This window comes from Castor canadensis, chromosome 12 (assembly GCF_047511655.1).
Source record: "Castor canadensis chromosome 12, mCasCan1.hap1v2, whole genome shotgun sequence".
Taxonomy (NCBI): Eukaryota; Metazoa; Chordata; class Mammalia; order Rodentia; family Castoridae; genus Castor; species Castor canadensis.
Window position 1 is genome coordinate 96,787,314 of NC_133397.1, and position 8,743 is coordinate 96,796,056.

Consider the following 8,743-nt stretch of genomic DNA (forward strand, 5'->3'; position numbering starts at 1 on the left):
GTCTGTGCATGTTTAATATGGATACATTTTGTAAAGAATATTTTTGATCTGTGACTGGTTGAATCCATGGATTTGGAACCTGTGGATATGGAGGGTTGACTGCATACACACAGGGTTCAGGCTAGCACTTGGTATGTTCAGCAATGTTAACTACTATTCTTAACAATTAGTAATTACACCATTTCTTTCCAACCACCCAATTCATTCTATAACATTATAATTGGCTCTAACTGAGGTGTCTTTGGATTCAGCAGCTACATGGCAGCTTAGAAGTAAAGGAACCAGTCCATTTTTTATTTTTTATTTATTTCTTTTATTCATATGTGCATATAATGTTTGGGTCATTTCTCTTCCCTTCCCCCCACCCCCTCCCTTTCCTCCACTCCCTTCCTCTCACCCCCTACCCCCTCGCTACCAGGCAGAAACTATTTTGTCCTTATCTCTAATTTTGTTGAAGAGAGAGTATAAGCAATAATAGGAAGGACCAAGGGTTTTTGCTAGTTGAGATAAGGATAGCTATACAGGGAAGGAACCAATCCATTTTAGACGAACTACTGAAATGAACTTCCACACATGAAGGTGACCCTGGTCTTGATCAGAGTAAATACTTGATATATTGTGAGATTAGGACACTAAATGGGACTTTTTAATCTTTTGGTACAGAAGCTTGTCACCATCTTTGATATAGCAATGACCCAGGGAGGTTCTTAGGTAGGCTGAAGGCACAAAACACAAGCTGTGTTATATATGCTTTTCAGTTTTGATGTTTCACAAAGTCTTGAGAAATCCCTGCAATTAGGGGTTCTAAGGCAAAGAATTTTGAATAATTCAAAATTTTATCAGCATAAATCAATTGTACAAATAATGTACTTTGATCAAATTCACCCCATCTATATTACTCTTTCTAAATTTTAAAAAGTCAGAAATTTCCCATTATATTCTAGCAAAAAACATGGTGGGAGGCATGAGAAGAAATGAAGTTACAGATATACCTCTGCTTATGATAAACTCTTAAGTTGAAAATATCATGAGTCAAAAATGCATTTAATACACTTAACATATCAAACATCATAGCTTAGCCTAGTTCATCTTATACTCGCTTAGAACACAAAAGCCTAGTTAGACAGAATCATCTAACATAGGATTATTTTATAATCAAGGGTTAAATATCACCTGGAATTGATTGACTACTGTACTGAGAGTGAAAAATTCAGACAGCCAGATCACTACACCAGAGCTCTGACCCTCTTTCCTGAACTGCCATGCCAACAGTCTCCAGGATAACACCCTTTCCTCATGGGAGTAAGGAGCAGATCAGAGAGCACTGACTGTTGTGGGCTTTCTGTTTGCTTCTGGTGGCCTTCTCATTATCTGAAAGGGTGCTCAGCTGTTTCATAGCTACATGAGTGACCTTTAGAAAAAAACTGGCAGTCTGTGAGCACAAGTAAAGGTACTGGTGACAAGCCCAAGAACCATTCATCCCCAAATGGAGCTGCAGGGCATGGTTTCTGCACCATGGGTCAGTTCCAGAAAGAATCAGGCTCTTTGACAAAATGTTCCTTCCAACCCACTGTGTGGGGAGCACCAAGGCTTGAGGAGAGGCCATATCTGGGACAGAGACAGCTTTGAGTGCAAGAATGGGCAAGTCCAGGCCCAACCCTCAGGAGGACTGGCAGTTGGCAGCCAGAGGAGCCAGTCTGCCCTGTGGCTGTCTGTGGTGAAAGGACAGAAGAGAGGGACTGGAAGAAGAGGGACAAAGGGATCCTGTCATAGTGTCAGGCACTGTAGTAGGTACTGACTGCAATGTTGTGGTGGGGTGAGGGATCTCCAAAGCTCAAGGACCAGGCCCTGATCATGGGCTATATCCAGACTTTATACTTGGTGTTTGATTGTTTGTTTTTAAATAATGAATAAAATCTTTTATTTCAGTTATACCAACACACTCATACAGTATAGAAGGCTGGATGGTGCTGTTGCCAGAACTGGGGAAGCTCCAAGGAGGAGGTCTCCAAAAGACCTCCTCTGTCTGGCCCTTGGAGTTTGTGATGTTGCTGAAAAAAAGAATTTTAGGACATATCAAGGCAGAGGCTAAGAAAGTTTATTAGTAAAGCAACACAAAGGAAAGATAGAGACATGGGTGCAGGCACATCTGACAACAGGTGCAATGAGTTCTTTGACGTCAGGGGTGTTTATGGTGAAAAAGTAGGCTGAGGGTTTGGCTCAGATTCACATTGGGATAATGCTGCATGTTTTCTAATACCTGGTATTACACTGTTTTATCAGTGGGGTCCAGAGATTTCAAGGGTGGTCTGCTTATTAAATTTGGGTCATTATGACATAGATGTTTGAGCACTCCTTTAAAACAAAGGAGAGTTCTGCCAGATGCTCCCTTTAAGACAGCTGTCCATCTTGAGATAAATATTTTCCTTTGCAAACACTTTTTGTGCCCAGAGGAGTTATTTTCCCAAATACTTTTTTTCCTAGGTTAAGTGTCTTGTTCTATGCTCCTTCAAGTTTGGGAAGCACTGTCACAGTCCATGTGTTGAGCATCCTCCTTGAGAATGGAGTTGGAATAAGGGAGTGGTGGAAGCCCTACAAAAGGCACATGGCGAAGTAAGGAGAGCGTGGAATGCAAGGTTTTTCCTGGGCCTTGTCTCTCCTTCTTCCTCCAGGTTGACCCACACTCACATTTCTAACCCTTACCTCTTTGTAGAGATCTTTTATCTCTGGTTTCCTTCTTCCTTGAGCTTTCTTCCCCTTCCACTAGTCATTTCAATCTTCAGAGCCTCGCATAGCTTCAAATCTAATGCAAGCAAAACAAAACTCACTATCTTTATTTTATTCCTTTTTGATTCCTTCCTTCTCACATATATTTATCCAGGGTGCTGATGGCCAGGTACTGTGCTTTGAGAGCTTCTATTTTCCACGCTATGACTAATTCCCAGTCACATGTGTTCTTCTACAACCAGAGTAGAGGGGAGAGATGTTTTCTCATCTCCTTTCATAGTACCTTGTCCAGTTGCTTTTCACATAATCTCTTGTAGCTGTTCTATGCTTTCCAGGCCCTCAAGACCTCTTCACCCCAATCCCACTCAAGAAACATTTTTTAGGTACCTAGAACTTGGAATATACTGTGTCATGCCCCACTGAGACAAAAGGGAAGATTAACATAGGTCTTATTCTGGGGAGTTTAGTTCTGGAATCTCTGCAGTGATCTATGTGTAACATGGAGACACACTATAGAAAGTTTATCAACAGTGAGGGAAATTCTCTATATTTTAGGGAGATGTCTGGTAACCATGTGAATTGGATTAGAGAAGAAAAGGCCTAGAGGCTCACTGCCATAATCCTCTTGCCCAGCCCACAGGAGCTGTGGCCTTTGCCCCTCTGAAGCCTCCAGATAGCCTCCAAAACTCTCTTTTCCCTTGGTCAGCACTTCACACAAACCGGACTTCAATATTAATTTCATCCTGTCCACAAATTTAGCCAAGGGACAGACAATTCTTATACAGTGCTTTGACCTACCTCATGGAACCCAGCTTCCAATGGCAAGGGTCAGCCCCAGCGCTGGGCCACAGGGCTGCAGTCCCTTGCTGACTCCTCCACGAGCTCCATGCTTCTCTTGCTTCTGACAACTGTTGTTATATTTTTCCTAGGCAACAGCTATACCCAACCCAAATCTCAGCAGCTGACATTATGTTCACATTGCAGTCCAATTCAGACTAGCAGAGGGTACTAGCTACAGCTCACCCTGTGGCTTCAGAGTCTTCCAGTGGCTCCTGTGTCTCAAGAGAGGGAGTTGGCTGGGTGCAGTGGCTCATATCTATAATCCCATCTACTTGGGAGGGGAGATAGGATTGTGGTTCCAGGTCAGCCCAAGCAAAAAAGAAAAAAAGTTAGTGAGACCCTCTCTCAAAGAACAAGCTGGGCACAGTGGCTCACATTTGTATTCCAGTTATGCAAGAAGCACAGATAAGGGGAGCAAGGTCTGAGACCAGTCCAGGCAAAAAGCATGAGAAACTATCTGAAAAATTGCTAAAGCAAAAAGGGTTGCTATTTAAAAAAAATTTTTGGTGGAACTGGGGTTTGAACTAGGGCTTCGCATTTTGCCAGGCAGCTGTTCTACCATTTGAACCATGCCTCCAACCCCTTTTGCTTTGCCTATTTTGGAGAAAGGGGTCTCACTTTTTGCCCAGGCCAGCTTGAACCAAAATCCTATTTAAGCTTTCCATCATAATTGGTATGACAGGGGCTCACCACCATGCCCAACTTTTTCTTTTGAGATGGGGTCTTGTAAACTTTTTTGCCCAGCCTTCCCTGGAACCACAATCCTCCAAATATCAGCCTCCCAAGCAGCTAGGATTACAGGTATGAGCCACTGGTGCCCAGAAGAGCTGCTCTGCCATTGAAATTATTTAAAATGCAAAATTTGTTGGACATCTCACAAACTAATGAGTAAAATGAAATTTTTAAATATGTATTAATTTGACTACTTTGGAAAAGTTGGCAAGGATGAGTTGACTAAAATATGATTGTCAAACTAGATCTGTGAGACAACTGTAGAAGGAAGGGATGGGAGAGTTGTAAAAACATAGAGGACTCTACATTAATTGCTTCAAGATGCCCTACCTGGAAATAAAAATGCATGCATTATATATGTGACTTTTCCAGAAAGGACCACTGGATTCAGCAAAGGCTCTTGGCTCACATTCAAAAGATTGACAAAGATGTGTTTGAAGTTAAAATGGTTATGTATGTATTTTTAAATGATTTCTTACTTTTACTGTTTTGAACAAATAACCAATTACTGGTCTGCCCATGTGATACAAGATACAGGCTTGCCACCTAGGGAACACTGCTCCACGGGGAGTAGGTTAAAGTTGTTTGTTGTGTGGTGATTGACTTAGCACTGTAATTTGCAAGAACACTTCTGACTAAACATCATGTGCCTATAGCTTTTAGCATTCCCAAGAGTGAGGCTGTGACCACTGCAGACCACTGCATCTCCTATGTACTCCTCTAGCTTAGGAAAGGCACAGTACTAGCAGGCCGAGGAGCAGCCTGCGTAGGGTGGTTCCACAGAGCTTCCCTCTGACTCCTTTCTACACAGTACATCCTCAGTGTGTGAGATCAGGAGAGGTAGGGAAGACAGTTCATCATCAGGAGTGTATTCTTTTTACTTGTAAAAAAGGATTAATAACATTCTTTTTTGGAATGGGAATGTGTAGAAGTGAGCATCTCTTCTGTGTTGTCTTAGGAAAAAAGGTAAGTCTCCTTATCTACTGGAAATGGCAAAAGAAGAAAAAAAGTCCTTCTCACAAGTTCACATGATCAAGAAACAAAGAGAAGAAAGGTAAACGTGTCTGCAGCTTGTTAGAATATAGAGACCAGAGCTGTATTACACGGTGAACTACTCACACCAGGGAGACTCTTTTCGTTGTTTAAATACCTCTCCCTGCATTTTTTTTTTTTTTTGGTGGGACTGGGTTTTTTCTATGGGACTGAGGTTTGAACTTAGGCCTTCACATTTGCAAAGTGGTGCTCTATTGCTTAAACCACACCTCCAGTTCGTTTTGCTTTGCTTATTTTGGAGATGGGGTCTTGTGAACTATTTGCCTGCGCTGGTCTCGAACTGTGATCCTCCCAATCTCAGCATCCCAAGTAGCTATGATCACAGGTGTGAGCCTCCGGTGACCTGGGGGGAGATTGGGGTTTGAACTCAAGGCTTCAGGCTTGCAAAGCAGGTGCTCTACTGCTTGAGCCACACCTCCCTGTATTTTTTTAAAGTCATTTTTGTGAAGTAGTGAATCATGCAGGGAATGAGCAGCCCTTCAACGAGAGAATTTTACAGAACTGACCCACATTACATTGTGGTGAGCTGAGAGTTAATATTTCCCATACCTGCCCTCCCTTCAGAAGCTCTTTATACCTTTGTCATGACTCTTACTGAATTTGCTCTTGTATTATAGTCAACTATGCTCTCATACAATTTCATTACTAGAGACTAAGCTAGGATGTATCTTTGAGTCCCCACATGGTGTGTAGCACAGAATGTCAGCACAGGACAGATGCACAGTTCATGTTTGTGGAATGGATTAATGAGGTTGAGATGGTGAGGACACACCATAGATGAAGGGGACCTGACTTCAGCCAGCTTCTAAATTATACTCAGCAAACACTGAGCTGCAAAAATTTCAATATTTTAGTGAAATGATATTTTAACAGAATTAATACTTTTGTTATTTTTTTGTACAAAAAAGTCCAGGCCCTGGCACAGGCCCGTGGGCTCTTTGTTCACATCCTGCATCTCCAAGTCAGAATGTGGTGCTAATGGATGGTTGAACAGCTGCTGAATAGAAAGAGAAAAATCCTGTGTATAATTACTTCTCTTTCTTCCTAATACTGTTTACATTTTATATACATAGGTAAGATGATATCCTAATTAATTTCAGGGAGACTTTTGTTGTGTGGGAGCTTAAAAAATGATAACTTTTTTCTTTTCTTCCACTTACAAGAGCAAACTGGGCTTGGTGATGGTAACTTGGACAATAGGGAAAAATTGAAAAAGAAATCGAAATTCATCATCTCATCACCCAAGATCATCACTGTGCACATTTTGGTATTTACTTTTCAACCTTTTTTTCTCAGCACTGTTTGGTTTCATATTTGGATTGAACTATATATGTAATTTTTGTGTACCATCCTATTCACCTAATTTATATTTTGAATATTTCAATCCTTATTCATTGGAAACATAATTTTAACGGCTTCCTAATCTTTCACCTGTATCTACTAGAATGTACATGTTCTAAGTTTGGACATTGTGAATGGAGACTTCCATTCAATAAAAAGTTTTATGTTTGTATTATTGACAGGGAGCTTTGCTTTTTTTTTTTTAAGGCAGTAATCCCCTTTCCTCTTCCTTCTGATCTTTGGAGGCAACTACTTTCTTCTCTTTTAGCCCATTATTTTAATAACATGCGTATGGTGTTATATCATGAATCTTCGGTTTTAGGTACTATTGTTTCCTCTTGGCAGGTGAGCAGTTAACTTTTTTTCATTCCCACGATCAGCCACTCCAACCCCCTAGCACACTCACATACTTCCCAGCCCTGCATCTTCCCAATTCAGCTGTCTTGTAACTTTGATGAGCTCAGCATTCAACATTTATCTTATTATGTGCACGTGGCTTAGTCAGTTTGGATTTTTATAATAAAACACCATAGACTGAGTAGCTTCATACAATCTGTTCTCTGGGGTGGGAAGTCCACCATAAGGCACTGGCTGATTTAGTTCCCCCTATGGCTGTCTTGCTGTGTCCCCATGTAGTGGAGAGATAGAGCTCTTTTCTTCTTCTTCTAAGGGCAATTATCCCATGAGGGGGGGCTCCACCCTCATTACCTCATTTAATTCTAATTTCCTCCCAAGGACCTTGCCATCACATAATATATGAATTTTGGGGCATGTAAACATTCAATCTAAAACAGCATGTAAATTCTATTCACTACTAAGGCACATTGTATACTAAATGACATTTCTTTCACATCTTTTTGTTTCTTTGGATTTTAAGTAGCCAAAGGAAGAGGACCAGCAGCAGCTGGATTACTGAGGCAAGGCTTCCATAAATGAGACAGCAGGCCAGTGGCAATGTGTACCCTGTACCCATCTTTTACCCCTCAATAATAGGACTGCTGATCCACCTTCACCCTCCCAATCTCACCCAACTGTCTCTGGCCAAGGCTGATCTGGAACCACTTGTGCAGGGAATTCTGTGAGGATGTCCTATACCTGGTGCTCTCTTTCATCCTGGGACCACCTTTCATTATCTATATAATCTCTCTTTCTCCCTTTCTTTCTTTCTGTGCAGAATTGAATCCAGGGCCTTGCACATGGTAGGCAAGTGCTCTATCACTGAGCTACACCTTCATCCCTCTTTTTGAGGCAGGCTAAATAGGGTAAAAGTTATTGGGGCTCAGGCACCATGTGACCTTTTCTAGTAGCAGAGCTCTTTTCAATTGCAAATCCTTGCTTAAAATGTGAATATTAATCCCACCCCATGCATGTAACTAAAATACCTAAGAGCTAGCTTAAGTGCATGTGCAGAGTAAATCAAATCTGTCAATCACCTTAGCTCAACTCACAAGAACTGTTCAGATTTTTCCCATGCAACTTAAGACAAAAGAACTCTCTTGCTCTCCTCTTGGCCTGCCTCCTTTCTGCCCCACCTGGCAGGAACCATGCCTTCCCTCACCTATAATAAACTTCATTAGCTCCTTTACTACATTTACACGTCCTGCCTGGATCCTTTCCACAGGGGATACAAAACTCTAGGTGTCTCTTGACCAGAGCTTCCAGAGATTGCCCAGTCCTACAACACTTTGACTTAGAATCTCTTTTCTACACCCCTTGTTTCTCCCTTTACAATTTATACTCTTGTTTCTGTTGAGCACATCTTCAGGAACTATTAGAGAACAAAAGGGGCTCATAAACAGTGCTTATTTGCAGTCTTCAAAGTCGAAAATGCCTCCCTTCTACCCCCTCTCAATCCCTAGGTTGGACAATTCCAGGTGTGCATTGTAGCTTTCAGTGTTGAGGTTGAGAAGCCAATTCTAGGCAAGCACTCTACCACTTGAGCTATGTCATGAGCTCCCAAGGCCATTCACGAGTTGTCATTCAGGCTCCTGGTCTTTGTGTGAATTTCTTTCCTTTTTGTTTGTTCTCTCCAGAAGCTTGTAGGATCTGT

At 41.6% G+C, this 8,743-nt stretch overlaps 1 pseudogene; it reads left to right on the forward strand.

Annotated features, from left to right (window-relative positions):
- Nucleotides 1-8,743, forward strand: part of LOC141414899 (Golgi apparatus membrane protein TVP23 homolog B pseudogene) — a 109,029-nt pseudogene that overhangs the window by 68,921 nt on the left and 31,365 nt on the right.